Here is a 17,398-nt window from a genome sequence, read left to right as displayed (position 1 = left end):
ACAGCAGATGGCCTGGGGGCAGGGCCTTGGTCTCATTGCTCAGAGTGTTCCCAGAGACCGTTTTGGGATTAGCAAACTAAGACACTAAGGAAGATTTCCTTAGACCTGGGTGGACCGAACTTAGAGTTTACTTCTAAGTAACTTCTAAACTTGAGAAAATTAGAATAAAATGAAGTATACTTATTACTTGCCAGGAAGTGGTTGAATTCTTGCTGTTACCATAATGCTACTATTTGGTATTATTTCAAGTAAGTAATCAGAGGGTTTCAATATTCAAAAATAAATAAATAATGGCTAGGTGTGGTGGTTCATGCCTGTAATCCCAGCATTTTGGGAGGCCAAGGCGGGCAGATCACGAGGTCAGGAGATCGAGACTATGCTGGCTAACACAGTGAAACCCCATCTCTACTAAAAATGCAAAAAACTAGCTGGGCGTGGTAGCACGGCCTGTTATCGCAGCTACTCAGGAGGCTGAGACAGAAGAATCACTTGAACCCGGGAAGCAGAGGTTGCAGTGAGCTGAGATCATGCCACTGCACTCTAGCCTGGGTGACAGAGCAAGACTCTGTCTCAAAAATAAAATGAAATGAAATAAAATAAAATAAATAAAAATAAATAAATATACAAGAAAACCACTGACCCTTCACTAAATTGGTAGTTGTCATCACACTTAATCACTGCCTTGCCGGCATATCATTCCCTTCTGGAAAACCCATCAGCAGCAGCTGGCAGGAACTCACACCGTTCTTAAATTTATCTGTTAATAGATGGTTTGACTGCAACTTTTCTTAACTTTAAGCAGCAGCAAAGGAATGTGATGTTTATTGCTGTTTTCCCCCAGGAACAAAGAAATCTGGTAGGACACACACAGGTACAGCATAGAGCTGCTTTCGGAGTTATGCATAATGATTTTTTAAGTTGGAGTGTGTTTGGATGAGGAGGGACAAGAAAGCTCCTTCTGCAGGGGAGGTGGTCGCCACTGCAGCTTCATCTGTCCCTAGGCCACCTCCCTGCAGCCACCCCAGGTGGTTGTGCTGGGCGTCATGTATTGGCTGCTTTCCTCTGAGTCACAGGACTCACCACAGCACTTCTTCCTCCACCTCCTTCAGGTCTGGCCAGCCAGGAAGTCACAACCACAGATAAGAGGTTCTGAGCTGAGCATCTTCATTGGCCCCCAAGTGAGGCCAGAGGCAGATGGTGATGGGTCTGAGGCTTGGGGCCACTTCACAGGACAATCATCTTTATACTTTTCATTTTGGTTTTAGAACTCTGTGGGATTTCTTTATCTCAAATGCCCTCCTCAGTCTACAGACCTCCTGAAGGCTTATCTGGTTTGCTAGGTATTAGTCTGCTCAATACAGATGACAAGATAGTGGGCGAAACAAGAGGTCTGGTAACGTAAGTTCCTGATGACATGAGATGTACACGGTGTATGTGCAATTTCTCAACACATGTTTGACCTAAACACTTGCAAATACACCATTCTGAGCTGAGAGAGTGACTTTGTTTTTGTTTTTGTTATTTTTTTAAGCAATGACATGAATCCAACAATCATTGGAGAATGCCTACTATTTTCCAGGTATTTTCACAAGACCACAAGATTCAATGTGAGAGATCCCCTGCCCTCTAGAGTTTTACAGGTTAATGGAAAGGGGTTTTTACCAAGAAGCGCAAATCCAGATTACTCTTGCTTCTTATGTTAGCAACCTCACAGTCAGGAGTAAGCAGCAGCAGCCAAGGGGCACACAGAGCCACAGGCTAAACACGGTCCACAGCTTCCTGTAATCAAAGGGCTTCAAAGATTTGGAAGACACATTTCTTTTTATTTTTAAAGCAACCACACACCTATTCTGGAATACTGTACAAAAATCACATAGACCATCCTGACTCCTAACCGAATCCCCTCGTCCACCATCAGAGGACGAGGGCACTTTTTGGCATGAAGGAGAGAAGGGAGGGGGCAGGGGTGGCCAGAGAGGCGGCTGGAGTGGAGGCGGAGGCACCATGGGAATGTAAACTGCAGGATGCATCCTGAGGCAGTCAGGGTTCAGGGCATTCTTGTGGGTGGTCACTTGGGCCCTAGATTAAAGGCAGAAACACAGAAATGCCGTGGGGGATGTTGTAAACTTCAGCAGCTCTATCTGTTGTTTCAGAAATGAGGGAGAAACATTCACCAGAAGCTTCAGACTGGGAAGAGACAGTCTTTGAAGCAACCCAGGGGCTTCTTAGCTGCAGCGGTGTCTGCTTTGAAGTTCAGTCCACTCTCCCCAGGAAGCTGGGAGGCTCTCAAGTGCTTGCAGCAGAGAAGTTTCATAAAACAGATAGAGCAGAGAGAGGCACGCTGCGCCCTCCAGCATGGCTGCCTGGCAGGAAGCTTTGCTGAGTAACTTTGGTTTTAGTTGGAAACCTTCTGTCATGTTCCTGTCGGGGCAGGGTGGGGAGTGTGGGCTGCACTGTGGCTGGTGGGTTAGATTTCCTCCTTCCATGCAGTGGACAGGGATGCAGGGTGGGGGCATGAAGCCATGGACAAGTGGAGAACTGACCTTGAGAAGACAGAGAGGTCACCACAGAGGGTTTCCAACTCACAAAAGCATTTGTGCTATGGGGAGGACAACGGACGCTGGCCTATAGAACAGGCCACCGGAGATTCCAGAGCAGAGCCCTGCCCAGGCCTCCAGACTTGTGGCTTTAATTATCCAGTTAGTCATAGGTTTACTGTCATCCAAGTTTAAGAAGCTTGACTGTGACCCATGTGCAAAAAAAAGTTGTTCAGGCTCTTTTTTTTTTTCTTCTTAAAGCCACTCTGGGCTGCTCAGCAGGCTAAGGCAGGATCCTCAGAGCCCGCCAGCCCTGGAGAAGTGGGGACTGCCTACTTGCACTTTTTTTTCCTTTCTTAGGCACTTTTATCTTGAACGCAGAGCCTCAGGCATTGGCCAGTCTGGTTAATCTGGAAAAACTTAAGAGCCAACAGTTTATTTCTGCTCAGAGGGCAGTTTCACTAGCACAGAGCACGTGGTGAGCAGAGCCCAAATTACAAGGCTGGGGGGTGCAGGTGAGGTGCTTCGACCCTGATGGGCGCTGGGCTGCTCACTCAGTTTTACACAGGAAGTGGTAGGGCCCTGTCTCCCCTGGCCCCTGCCCATGCCCCAGGAGAAATGGGTATGTTTGGGTGGCACCCTCCTGCATAGGCAGAGGCAGGTGATTGTATCGCCAGCCCTGGAGCTCAGTGTGCACAGCTTGGGCTTCCATTTGGAGGAACCTGATCCTTGGACTTGAACACTCTGCTCTTTGTGTTTTGCACAACAGGAGAGTCCTGCTCCTCGCTTAGCTCAGCACAGTGAGTCCCCTGGTTTCAGCTTCCCTCCTGAGCACCTGATGGTTGTTGGTTTACTGTGACTCACTGCCATTATATCTGCCTGGGCTTATGTTTCCAGCATCTCACCAGAGCTGCTGTGACCCATCTCCTGGGCAAAGCCTTCCACACAGAGGCTGCCAGGCCAGCAGGACAGGAGACCCAATCCATCCATCAGCATTTGAGTAATTCCATCCACACATACTTCTCTTCCAAACACCCGGGCTATTTTCCTTTCCCTGAGCCATGCAAGCCCAAGGCGCCAGCAGGGCTGCGTGCTCTCAGGAGCAGGACACGTCACATCACCTTGAGTGCGCCAGGGGCCCTGCCACAATGATTTCTTTGTGAGGTCATCTTTGCAGCGGTTTCTTGAAGCTCTGGCCTCCTTCCTGGTATCGTCACACATTCTAGGTGTTTCAATTCAGTAAAAACATAAGGGCCTTTTGACTGCTCACTCCTGCACTTCACACTGGGGAGGATACAGAAGTCCCCAGAGAGTGCCCTGGACGACAGAATGTAGTTCAGAGGTATCTAAGATAGGCTGCACCTAAAAGGGTCCTACAAAGAAAGAATTCCGGGGCCAATTAAATTTGGGGATCCGCATAGTCCATCTCTCTCTTGGTGATTCAAAATATATATTTATACATATTAAAGGTTCTGAGAAGTCCTGTAAGTAAATCCTGCTCCACTTTTTAACCCACCATTTCCCAAACTCAGCATGATACTGATATTAGCATGCTACTCTTTTCATATAACACCTACTTATATCTTAAGGAACTAATTGATCTTTTGAGATATATTTTAGGAAATGATCTAACAGTGGTTTTCAACCTAAGGAAACACCTCATTAGAGAGTGCTTGGGCATAGGAGGTGGCATTTTGAGTTGTCACAACGATGGGGAGGTGCTACTTGCATTTCATACACAGGGGTTGTGAGGGCGGGGGCGGCTAGTGGTTACAGTGATGATGCAATGCAGCCCGGTCCCAAGCCGGGGGCGGGGCACTGTCCTGCCCTAAATGCCCACAACTCTCCCCACGCCACTCTCCCACCCCACTGAGAAGCAGTGGTTGGGCCCACGCTCAGCATTGTGTTCCAGGCCCTCTCTGTGGGTTCAAACGCCTCTTGATATCCTCTTGGTCTCTGCCTCCTTGCTTCTTCTAGTTGGGATGCCTGCACGCTGGAGAGAGTTAGGTCTTTTGTGGCTCTGGTCCCAGTAGGAGATGACAGACACAACCAGAGGGCAGGGTTCCATGGTTCCACGGTTCCATCTACTCTGGAGGTGAAAAAGGAGTGTGTGAAGTGGCCCCTAGGAATAAAGAGAAAGCGCTCACCTTTCTGAAAAACTTTTCACCTCTCAGGGAAAGGGGACCTGAGACAAGCCAAAGAGAAAACTCTGGGTGCTCAGCCAACTCTTTGAGAAGGAAAGTGAGGATGGAGGCTAAAGCCCCTTCCATCCTTCCTGGTAACGCAGCGGAGACGCCAACACTCACGATCTGCAACTCAAAGTCAAGGGATTCCGAGTCCCTGCTTGTGTCAACACAGAAAACGCAAATGGCAACGGGCAAGTGCGGCCTGAAACGGCAGAGTGTGTGTTTCACAAAACAGGGGTGGCTCACGGCTGCAGCAGCCCGGGGAGGTGCTGGCCCTGCCTTCGAGGGGCTGGTCCTCAGGGGTGGGTGCAGCTTCGCGGGGCTGGCTCGGCGTCGCGCCGCGGCGGTTTGGGCGGGGGAGCAGCTCTGCAGGGAGGCGCCGCGGGGTGGGCTGCGGAGATAGCGGCAGGGCGGGGCCCCCGGGGGCGCGGGGACGCCCAGCGGCCGGATATCAGCCGCCACGCCCGCGTGGGCGGAGAAAAGAGCAATTTGACTTTGGACGCAGAGGAGGGATGCGGGGAGGGAATCCACCACCGGTCCTCCGGCGACTCCCGTCCTGCGCGCGCAGAGGCAGCGCCGCCCGTGAACACCCCGGAACCCGGTGCGCGCCGAGCCCCGCAGCAGTTCTCCGCACCTCCGGTAAAGGTCTCTGCAGCAGTCAGAAGGCTCCTCTCCCAACCCAGGAACGTCTGCAATAAATTGCTTCCATGTGCTGGCTTCCCGCTTCCTCTTTGTCTCTCAGGGTTAATGTGGGAAAAGGGAAGTGGCATATATATATATATTTTATTTTGAAAATGATCTTTAGGGCAAAGTCCTGCCAAGTGTGTAGTTCAATAGCTCATTTTATAGATGAGGACACCGAGCTCCAGTGAAATCAGATTCCAGGTCACCCGCTGGTGTGCCGCCAAACCAGGTGGATAACCCTGGTGCCTCCGCTCCTTGAGCATTTTGACTCTAGCATTCATGTCTGTTTTCCCTTCTTTAATACCCACTACAGCAAAAATTTTGTTGCTATTTCCCTCTGTTAAGAATTATTAAAACTAGGAGGAGGGGAAGCAAAAAGTTCTTTCAATATTAAATTAAAGCAATGTCTAACAAGCCCATTTGAGAGTCATTTGGCTATCTAGGGGAAGGTAACTTTGACTTACTTTTTACTAAAAAATAGAGTCCAAACATTCTTAACTTAGTTAGGCCAGGAGCCCCGGCTCAGGCCTGTAACCCTAGTACTTTGGGAGGCCAAGACGGAAGGATTGCTTAAGGCCAGGAGTTCAAGACTGGTGTCAGCAACATAGCAAGATTCCCATATCGATATTAAAAAATAAACAAAATAAAATAACGTGAGATAGTACTGTGTAGAAACTGTTAAAATGTAAGTGCTGTCTGGGTATGGTAGCTCACGCCTGTAATCCCAGCACTTTGGGAGGCTGAGGTGGGCTTGAGCTCAAGAGTTTGAGACCTGCCTGGGCAACATGGTGGTGTGTGCCTGTAGTCCCAGCTACTCTGGAGGCTGAGGTGGGAGGATGGCTTGAGCCTAGGCGGTGGAGGTTGCAGTAAACCAAGATCATGCTACTGCACTCCAGCCTGGGGGACAGAGCCAGATACTGTCTCAAAAAAAAAAAAAAAGGTAAATGTTTTTCTGTTCTGCAGAGATGCAAATGATTCCTATCTGGTCAGATAAATTACCCCAAAAGTTACAGTTTTGCTGCCCTGTAGCACACACGTTAACCAGTTTTGTATCTAACTTTGTGATCTTATGTCAGCATTCCTTTTCGTTCTCTGAGTTCACAGAATCTTTATTCTCGTAATCTCTTTGAACCAGTGTTGCCACCTTGCAAAGTCCCTTATTAATGAGTTACCTACCTCACTGATACATACTCACCACATCTTGTCAAGGCTTCATATTCCTCTCCCTGTATAGTCCCCACAAACATACACTATCAGCTTTCAGTGCACACCAAGCGCCCATTGTTGATTCTCTGTCCCAAGTGGCCCCTCTGGAGCATATGCATGACATCAGGGGGACATAGGGCTTTTAATTGTCAAAAGTGTACAAACTCAGCACATTATTCCAAATAATCTCTGCCCCTGACCCCTCATATTTTGATCATGCTGTATCTGTGATCTGGGGCTGGGGACTCTGGCCCTCAAGATGCCTACAGTGCTCTCGGCCCCTGCTAAGAGCCTCTGCGCACACACGGGGTCATGCGCATAACCCTAGAACTCTGCACACGGCTGGATGAACTGTGGCGTGCACCTGATTCAGGCAGCAGCCCACTTCCCGGTCGGTCAGCCAGTGAAGGAAGGCTCAGCCCCACAAGGCCAGTGAGATTCTCTGTCTTGGCAAATTGCTTAGAGTGAAGACTTGGTAGTAAAGGAGAAGGAGATAAAGCAGGCACTTGAGGCCCCGAAGCAGCAGACACTTAACTAAGCAGCAGGAAGAAGATCCCGGCAGAGACAGAACACCTGAGTTTTCCACATGGCCCACGGAGCTTGGAGGCACAGAGGGATGGGCCCCGCTGCTAAGTGGCAAGAAGACGAAATGTCTGTGTTGTAGAACTGTGTGTGATCTTGAAAGGCCTCTCGGTTCCTGAACGGCATCTTGGGTTCTGTCAGGCTCCACGCAGGTTCTACTGCTCCTCTTCCTCCAACAGGCCAAGGTGTGTGGCTTTTCCAGGGTTGCCATCCAACCTGTCACTTGGTCTGTGGCCCTTAGTTTCTTCTCCACATGTGGCTGTAAAAGAAACTCCACAATCCCGGAGGGAACTCAGTGGGCCCCTTCTTCCAATCCAAAAACCTCGATTCACTCTTTTACTTTTTCTACCAACTTAATACGTTAAATAATAATAAAAAAAAATTGTTACCTTTGTTCAGCCAACTCTCTCCAGGCTCATCAATGATTTTCTAGGAAAGAATAAGTTTCCTTGGTTAGGCCTGCCCTTCCTCTCTGTCTGTCTCCATTCATGTTTGAGCATTCATTCATTCTCTCCACAAGCACATCATGGATTCTAAAATGAAGAAGGCAATATTCACACTTTGAAGATTCTCACAATCTTGCATGTGCAGTGTTACAAGAGTGGGGTTGGTGCAGGAGTGAAATGGGAGGCGTGTCCCGAGATTTGGGCACCAGAACCTTGAGTGACAAGGTGGGGGTGGGGAGAGGAGCTTTTCCTCCTGGCTTTCCCCCAAACACTGACTTTCATGCCTCTGGCCTGGAACCACAGGTAACCAAAGCCATATGTTCAACTTGCATTAACTAAATGGTGGCCTCAGCAACATTTCTGGTGCTGCTTCTGTTGCTTTGGCATTACGATATCTTCAATATTTGTTACTGTGTGTCATTTGTCATGTTTAACCCAGTGGCTCAGGTTCTATTTGTCTGTAAAACTTAAATGTTGAGAGACTTCTGTTCTTGATTTTTTTTAAAAATAAAAATTATTTTTGGTTTATTCCATGAGAACATATCTTCTATAGGTTGAACCTCCAACAGTCTTCCTTCTTGATTTTTCTGGGAGATGACTGTAATTTTTTTTTTTTTTTTTGAAACAGAGTTTCATTCTTGTTACCCAGGCTGCTGGAGTGCAATGGTGCGATCTCAGCTCACTGCAACCTCCGCCTCCCGGGTTCGATTCTCCTGCTTTAGCCTACCCAGTAGCTGGGATTACAGACATGTGCCACCACGCCTGGCTAATTTTGTATTTTTAGTAGAGACGGGGTTTCTCCGTGTTGGTCAAGCTGGTCTTGAACTCCCAGCCTCAGGTGATCCACCCACCTCAGCCTCCCAAAGCGCTGAGATTACAGGCGTGGGCCACCGCGCCTGGTGTAGTCTTAATTGCTTTTAGGAAATGGCTGTGCTATAAACTCAAAATCCTACTAATACCCAGTTCTCAGCCCCAAACGGAAGAAAGATTACATTTCCAGTCTAGTTTCTAATCCCAAGTATCCAGGCACCCTGGATGGCGGGAGAAGGGAAAAGGTGGTCCCTTAAATGAGGGAAGGACATCTCAGGCTTGGCCAGTTCTTACTGTTCCCAGGGCCCACCCTCCAGCCCCACCCTGAGCAGGTAAGTGAGGCAGGCAGGCAGTCTGGGAACATGTGTGGGAGGGAATCCGATGGTGTTCTCCGGGCTGGGAAGACACAATGGTGCTGCAGCCCTGGCCTGTGTTTTTCTCTCCCACAAAGACCAACACCGGTGCTGCTGACATCATGACAGGTTTGATCATTTTTATTTTGGGGTGAGGGAGGTGTTATGGTGATGAAGAGTCCTGTGAGCTTGCGCAGGTCCCCTCAACTGCAGGCCATCCAGGTTTCCTTCTCTACAGTAAAGACAAGGAGAATGGCTGCTTCCTAAGGTGATGGCGAGGTAGGATGAGGAGTGCAGATGGCCCACCCTGCTCCCGGTGGTAACTATGTGTATGATTTCCTTTGGGGAGAAGACAGAGATTGCCCTTCTGATCCTCCCAGCTGTAAATGTGGGCTGGGGCAACTTTTAGACACAAACAGGGCACTCCTGGCTATGGGGCCTCAATGTTTTCCTTGAGGTGGAGCATCTAGGCATTTCCCTGAGGTTTCTGAGGCCTGAGCGGGGTGGGGTGGGATGTGGCTCGTGCTGACAGCTGTTCCCCACCCAACTTTGTGCCCTGGGGAGGGAGATCTACCTGCACCTCCCGCTGCACTGGATCTGCAGGGAACTGGGGCCGCCCTTGGACACCTCAGGCACAGGCCCTCATCCCCTGCCCAGCTGCTCTTTACACCCATCCCTGTGTCCAGGGAGATTTTGCCATGATTTCAAAAAAGAAATGATTATTCAGAAGGCATTCTATATATTCCTTTTTTTTTTTTTTTCAGACGAAGTCTCGCTCTGTCACCAGGCTGGACTGCAGTGGTGCGATCGGCTCATTGCAACCTCCGCCTCTGGGTTCAAGCGATTCTCCTGCTTCAGCCTCCCGAGTAGCTGGGATTACAGGCACGTGCCACCACGCCCAGCTAATTTTTGTATTTTTAGTAGAGATGAGATTTCACCATGTGGACCAGGATGGTCTTCATTTCTTGACCTCATGATCTGCCCACCTCGGCTTCCCAAAGTGCTGGGATTACAGGCATGAGCCACTGCACCCGGCCAGCATTCTTCTATGTAGTTCTAAGGTCCCTGCTGCACTGTACAGCAAGTGGCCACACCCTTAGCATCTTCCTTGCCTATCCCAGACCCTTACAGCACTCAGCTTGGAAAAGACCCTTATAGCACTCAGCTGGGAGCCACGATTATGTTTGTAATCCCAGTACTTAGGGAGGCCAAGGCAGGTAGATCGCTTGAGCCCAGGAGTTTGAGACCAGACTGCGCACCATGGCAAAATGCTGTCTCTAAAAAACAAAACAAAACAAAACAAAAACAGAAATTAGCCAGGCATGGGGATGTACCTGCAGTCCCGGCTACTGGGGAGGCTGCTGCGGTGGCAGGATTGCCTGAACCCAGGGAGGTTGAGGCTGCAGTGGGCTGTGATTGTGTCACTGCACTCTATCTTGGGCAACAGAGTGAGACCCTGTCTCAAATGAAAACAAAATTTCAAAAAAAAAAAAAAAAAATGCATTCTTGCCCTTAGAGGCTCTATCCTCCCCTCCCTCTTCTGATTTCCCTTCCTATGTCTCTGCTATGTGTGTCTCTCTAATAAAGAACACTGAAATTAGTAAGCCAGGTTTGCCTCCTGGGCAGGAACTATGAAATCCAGGTGGCCTTGGTTGTAATAGGGGGAAAAAAAATACCTTTATTTTGTCTGCTTAGCGTTGTCCTGGTTTTTCTTTGCATATTCCGTCCCCCTACCCCCAAACTCACTGTGCTGTTCTGATGAGGCTGACCCCACCCAGATTCAGGACTGACCCAGGCCTGGCCAGTCAACAAGGCCTTCAGGGACTGGTACATGTCAGTTAAATGAGTCAGTCCCAGGACTCTTTGTATATATATGTATGTAATATTTGCAACTATTGGGAAAATGTCTAGCTTTCCACAGGGACATCTAATCTATTCCAGCATGACCCTAAGGATGCCGGTAGCCATCTTGCCACTCTTGGGAGAGAGAGAGCCACAGAGACAAGGCAACTCTGAGAGCTGAGTCCTGATGACCGGTTGAAGCACCCAAATTCAGCAGTGTGAGAAGCCCGAACTTCCAGTTACATGTGCTGATGAATTATCTTTTTTTGCTGAAGTCCATTTGAATTGGAGTTTATATCATTTGCAATTTAAAGAGAACTGATCACCAGCTGGCTCAAGTCTGATGTATAAACTGGTTTCTAGCAATCAAAAGCAATGTGTGGTAGGTACAGTGGCTCCAGCTTGTAATCCCAGCACTTTGAGAGGCTGAGGCAGGAGGATCACTTGCGGCCAGGAATTTGAGACCAACCTGGGCAACATAACTGGACCCCTCTAAAAATACATAAATTTAAAAAAAATTTTTTTTTTTTGAGACGGAGTTTCACCCTTGTCGCCCAAGCTGGAGTGCAATAGCACGTTCTCGGCTCACTGCAACCTCTGCCTCTCAGGTTCAAGCGATTCTCCTGCCTCAGCCTCCTGAGTAGCTGGGATTACAGGCATGTGCCACCATGCCTGGCTAATTTTTTTGTATTTTTAGTAGAGACAGAGTTTCACCATGTCGGCCAGGCTAGTCTTGAACTCCTGACCTCAGGTGATCCACCTGCCTCGGCCTCCCAAAGTGCTGGGATTACAAGCATGAGCCACCACCCCCGGCCTAAAAATAAAATTTTTTAAAAACAAGGTATTTCTTCAGGTAAAAGAGAAAAGTGAGGCAGGAAGAAAGAACAGAAAAATCTACGAGGGGAGGCTTAGTCTGTAAAACACTGCCTTCCGGCTGGGCACGATGGCTCACGCCTGTAATCCCAGCACTTTGGGAGGCCAAGGCGGATGAATCGCAAGGTCAGGAGATTGAGACCATCCAGGCTAACACAGTGAAACCTCGTCTCTACTAAAAATACAAAATAATTAGCCGAGGGTGGTGGCGGGTGCCTGTAGCCCCAGCTACTCGGGAGGCTGAGGCAGGAGAATGGCGTGAACCCAGGAGGTGGAGCTTGCAGTGAGCCGAGATTGCGCCACTGCACTCCAGCCTGGGCGACAAAGCGAGACACCATCTCAAAAAAAAAAAAAAAAAGTAAGGAAAAAAAAGAAAAAACACTGCCTTCCACTTTTCCCCTCTTTATTAAAACCATTCCCCTCCCTTCATCATAGCCAGGTGATCTGTCTCCACTGTGCTTTTAGCAACATAGCCTTGAAAAAGAGACTGAGAGATTCACTCAAGTCATGCAGAATTTTGGGACAATGTGAGGTTTTCTCCCCAGGGATCCCTTCCGTGTTGGAATCCCCACACTCCAAGAGTCGTTCAGCAGTGGCCATGGGGACTGGCGTCTGGATCCCGACCCATACTTGGAGTAAGTTTTCCACTTTCAGAAGTCTCTCAGTCTTCAGGCTGAAGTTGACTCCAGTGGGGCAGGCAACCTCATGCCCTACCTAGGTGCCAGTGAGAACTGGATTCAGCTTTTAAAGGCCCCACTCTCTGCTTCCAAACGGTTTAAACGAAGACAGAAGTGTATTTCCTTCTCAGGTGAACGAAGTCTGGACTTAGTCTTCCTGAGGTTATCATGAACCAGGATCTCTTTATCCTGCTTTCTCCCCATCCTTGACATTTGGCATAAACTTTGCACGACTCCCTTGCCTCCCCTCTTCTCGCCCCATGCTGCACATGCCACTCTCACTTACTTCATTGGCTGGAACATGGAGACTCCGACAGCGAGGGAGGCTGGAAAAGGCATTCTTCATTCCGAGTGCCGTTTCATGTTGGGGGCCCATCACTAAGGAAGAAGAGCAGAATGGTTATTTGGGGGATACTAGGAGTCTCTGACCTCTCATGCCACTCCATGATGTGCCACAGCAAAAAATCCTCACTGGAATAGCTCCACTGCTGGCGATGCCAATGAAGGCCACTGCGGGAAAGAATAATTAATTCCAGACACATCAGTAAAGACACCCCCCTGTTATAAGTGCTGAGAGAATGGCTTGGGACCCTCTGGGGAAAGCTTCCCTATCATTCTCCATCCTGACCTTTTAGAGATCACTACCCTCAGGGAGTAAGGTCTCAAATCCCATGTCAATGCCTCATGGACAGCTGGACTTACAAGGATTCAGGCCCGCAGAAACAGTTTAGGAAACTTCCAGGGAGCTAGAGATCAGGCAAGGGAGCTGCGTCCCTACGTGACCCCATCTCAGCTGAGATGAGACAAGAGCCGCTTTCTTTGTGAAAAACTAAAGTGGGAAGTGTTTCTTGATGTTTCACTACAAGTCTGTATAGAGGGTCCGTTTATGAATAAGAGAATTGTGGAATTCCACACAAGGTTGTTGGATCTCAGAGAGCTCCTTCTGCAGCTCGGGAGCACTGTAACTGGATTCTCCAAACACCACTTTGGCAGGTCATTGACAACCATGTGACAAACTATCTTTAGAGAAGGAATCCAACCTCAACACCTCAACATTCACTAGTTAACACTTGCAGAGTGCTTAAAGTGCTGGTTGGAGCATGGTAGGGGCTCAGCAAATATTAGTGAAACATGTGCCTGGACATTCTGGATAAGAGAAGCCATTATTATTATTAGATATTTATGATGCATTTACTCTGTATAAGGGATATAAGCACTCTGAAGGATCACAGAGATAAAAAAGACATTGTTCCTGCCCTCAAGGAGTTTACAATCTAATAAAGAAAATAAGAGGCTGGGTGCGGTGGCTCACACCTGTAATCCCAGCACTTTGGGAGGCTGAGGTGGGTGAATCACAAGGTCAGGAGATCAAGACCATCCCAGCTAACATGGTGAAACCCCGTCTCTGCTTAAAATGCAAAAAATTAGCCGGGTGTAGTGGCAGGCACCTGTAGTCCCAGCTACTCGGGAGGCTGAGGCAGGAGAATGGTGTGAACCCGGGAGGCAGAGCTTGCAGTGAGCCGAGGTCGTGCCACTGCACTCCAGCCTGGGCGACAGAGGGAGACTTTGTCTAAAAAAAAAAAAAAAAAGAAAAAAAGAAAGAAAGAAAGAAAGAAAATAAGATTTATTTCAAAAGGTTGTTTATTTCATGTCAGTTTCTAAAAACCAAAGCAAAAAATAATCAAGGTAAGAATCTGGGTTCCTGCCTCCCACATTTATAATTGTAAATGTCTTTTTTTTTTTTAAGCAAGTTTAAGAAAGTAAAGGCATAAAGAATGACTACTTCATAGGCAGAGCGCCTATAATTATGTCTTTGAAGAGGCTGGTTTTAATTTTTTTCTTTTAGTTGTTTATTTTTAGAGATGGGGGTCTTGCTGTGTTGCCCAGGCTGGTCTCAAACTCCTAGCCTCAATCAATCCTCCTGCCCTGGCCTTCTAAAGTGCTGGGATTACAGGCATGAGCCACTGCGCTCAGTTAAGGCTAGTTTTAAAATCCTCTCATTTCTCCTAGAAGATGGAAAGGATGTCATGTGGGTCACATGGGCCAGGCTAGGGGGGTCATGGGCTGCACACTGTCTTTGGAAACAACAGCAGTGGTGCCTCCTGTTTGTTCCTGTCACCTCTTGCTTCCTAGCTGAGCCTCTGCCTCAGTGTGCCTCTCTCCAAGATAAGACAACTGCATGTGCGTCCTCCAGCTCCCTCCCTTCCTTGCACTCCTAGCTGCTGGAAGCCCTCATATCTGTGAATCACATAGAGTTTCCTGACAACTGGGCTTACATCAAATCTTTCTTGGCAATATAAGAATGAAACATCTGGTTTTTCAAACTGGCTGTTTTGAATTCATCTTCAGATGAGCTTTTCTCAGGAGAAATGAGGAGGGGAGGACAGAGAGCAGAATAAAATGCCCACAGGAGAGTAAAACAAGATGCCAGAAGACCAGGAGGAAGACCACAGATTTCCAGAGCCTGATCCTCTGCCACCACACCCTGAGGGCAGCGCTTTGATTTCTGGGCACTCGTGTCCTCCATTCCCTGCCTTCGGCAGCCACCACCCCAACCCTGGGGTCGTGCTCCTCCACACTGCACAACAAGTTTACTGCCTAGCAAAGTATGGCCCAGATCAATGGGGGCTTCAAAACCATCCACACTTACATTTCATTCATTCATTTGCTCATTTATTCATTCAACACTCATTGAGCACCAGTAGGTGTCATCTAGAAGTCTTGTCTCCATTTGCTATCAGCAAGGGTATCACCTTTTCTATACAATGAGTCTCATTTCCCAAGAGTGGTTTTGGATTTGAAAGCAGATATTACTCAGAACCTTTTCTGAGGGCAGTGTCTCAGCTCCTCAGGGAGGCCCCCAGTTCTCCAAAGGATCCTTATACATCCTTGGCCCAGGTTAGCATCCATCTCCCTGCACATCCTCACAGATACTAAAAAGGATCAAAGCATCTTTGGACAGTCCTGGGTTGTCCCCAAGGAAATCAGAGGCACCTGGATGTAACTAACAAAGACTCTTTGTGTCAGTGGGGCTGAGTCACCTGACAGGTCTGAAATGTAACTTCTTCCTCTGGGGCCAGGAGGATGGAATCCGAAAGGCTAGAAGGATAGATCAAAATGAAGATAAAATTTTAAAGGAATGAAAGTAGAGTTTTGTACTTAGTGATTAAAAGAGGAAAAGAAATGATGAAGGAAAAAGGAATCTCATTTGACGGTGTTGTATGTGAAACTGACTTACAGATTTTGGTTGACTGCAAGCTCAAGGTGGACTAAGGCCTGATGTGGCAGCTGGAAACCTGAATGGACTTTGATTGTGTTCACAGAGTCAGGAGTGTCTAGTGAGGAGACAGTAGCCCCCTGGGTTTTTCACAGGTCAGGCCATTTGTAAAATATTAGGCTTAGTTCTGGGTCCATGTTTTAAGATACATTTTAACACACTGCAAGGACTCCCAGAGAAAGGTGGTATAAGTGTGGGAACCACACCGCATAAGAAGCCACTGATACTCATCTGTAAAAATGATTTATGGACATGACAACTTTCTTAAACTATCTGATTGTCGAGATGTAAAAGGGAGCCTGGAGAACTGAAGGCTGAGAAGGACTTCATTCTCAGATTGTGGGAGAGACCTTCTGATGTGGACTTCCACAACCTCTGGCCACTTTACCTCACAATTTGATCTGCATCTTCCTCTTTCCCTTCATGTCCTCCTGTCTTAGAGGAAGAATCATTCCTCTGCCTTCCAGAGGCTGACTTCATCCTCTCCCATCTCCTGCAGAACATGCCCTGCTAATTACTATCCCCTCTAGAATCCTTTATTTTTCTTTCTTCCCATAAGCCCACAAATACAAGGGAGATGATGAGTTGGGTACTTATTACATGGCAGGTGCATAGTAGTTAATCTGCCTTATCTTGATTAATCCTCAGACCAACCCAATGAAGTAGGTGATATCCTCTCCATTTACAGATGAAGAAACAGAGGTTAGCTGGGTGTGATGGCTCATGCCTATAATCCCAGCACTTTGAGAGGCCAAGGTGGACAGATCACTTGAGGCCAGGAGTTTAAGACCAGCCTGGCCAACATGGTGAAACCCCCTCTCTACAAAAAAATACAAAAATTAGCCAGGTGTGGTTGTGCACACCTGTAATTCCAGCTACTCAGTAGGCTGAGGCATGAGAAATGCTTGAACCTGGGAAGTAGAGGCTGCAGTGAATCGACACCCACCACTGTATTCCAGCCTAGGCAACACAGAGAGACTCTGAAAAAGAGAAAGAAAGAGAGAAAGAAAGGAAGAAAGAAAGAAAGAAAGAAAGGAAGAAAGAAAGAAAGAAGAAAGGAAAGGAAGACAAAAAGGGAGGAAGGAAGGAGAAAGAAAGAGAAGGAAGGAAGGAAAGAAAGAAAGAAGGAAAGAAAGAAAGAAGGAAGAAAGAGGAAGGAAGGGAAAGAAAGGAAAGGAAAGGAGACAGAAAGGGAGGAAGGGAGGGAGGAAGGAAAGAGAAACAAAGAGAAAGAGAAGAAGGAAAGAAAGAAAACGAAAAAGAAAAGAAATAGAAAGAAAGAGAGAGAGAGAAAGAAAGAAAAAGAAAGAAAGAAAGAGAAAGAAAGAAAGAAAGAGAAAGAAAGAAAGAAAGAAAGAAAGAAAGAAAGAAAGAAAGAAAAAAGAAAGAAAGAAAAAGAAGCCTCAAGGAGTTCCGTGACATTTCCAAGCTCACCCAAGTGAGCTTGGCCAAGTATGAAACTTGCAGAGTGCTTAAAGTGCTGGATGGACTCGATTCCAGGTCCATCTACCATTAAAATCCCCAAGCTCACTTGCTTCCAGGCTTTAAGTGTGCTACTCCATTCCCAGCCAAGTGCCTTTAAAGAAGGCTTTCTCTGTGGATCTACTTTCTTACCTCTCATCCACTCAGCCTGCTGCAGCCTGCTTTCTGCCCTCACTCTCTGAAGAAACGGCCTGCAGAAGGTGACCTAGGTTAATCCCACCAGCCTCTCCACAGTTCTCACACCACATGGCCCTTTGTGGCATTGACATTGCTAGCCATACTCACCTTCCCCTACCCTCCACCCTCTGCCACATCTGGCTGAGCCCCTTTCTCTCACCACTTCACCTCCCATCCTATAATCCCCACCTCAGGTCCCTTCTTCCAGGTGTCATTGGCCCTTTTAAAGGACCCTAAGGACTCAGCTAAAGTTGGAAATCAGGAAT

At 47.8% G+C, this 17,398-nt stretch overlaps 1 pseudogene across 1 annotated transcript; it reads right to left on the bottom strand.

The window, feature by feature from the left end:
• Positions 1-2,363: 2,363 nt before the first annotated feature.
• Positions 2,364-5,585, bottom strand: LOC110743647 (annotated as a pseudogene). Its single transcript, XR_004184923.1, has one exon. The product of XR_004184923.1 is annotated as an uncharacterized LOC110743647 (transcript).
• Between the last annotated feature and the right edge of the window lie 11,813 nt (positions 5,586-17,398).

Source organism: Papio anubis, chromosome 7 (genome assembly GCF_008728515.1).
Source record: "Papio anubis isolate 15944 chromosome 7, Panubis1.0, whole genome shotgun sequence".
NCBI lineage: Eukaryota > Metazoa > Chordata > Mammalia > Primates > Cercopithecidae > Papio > Papio anubis.
The sequence above is the reverse complement of the archived record's forward strand: the minus strand, read 5'-3'. Positions and strand labels throughout refer to the sequence as shown.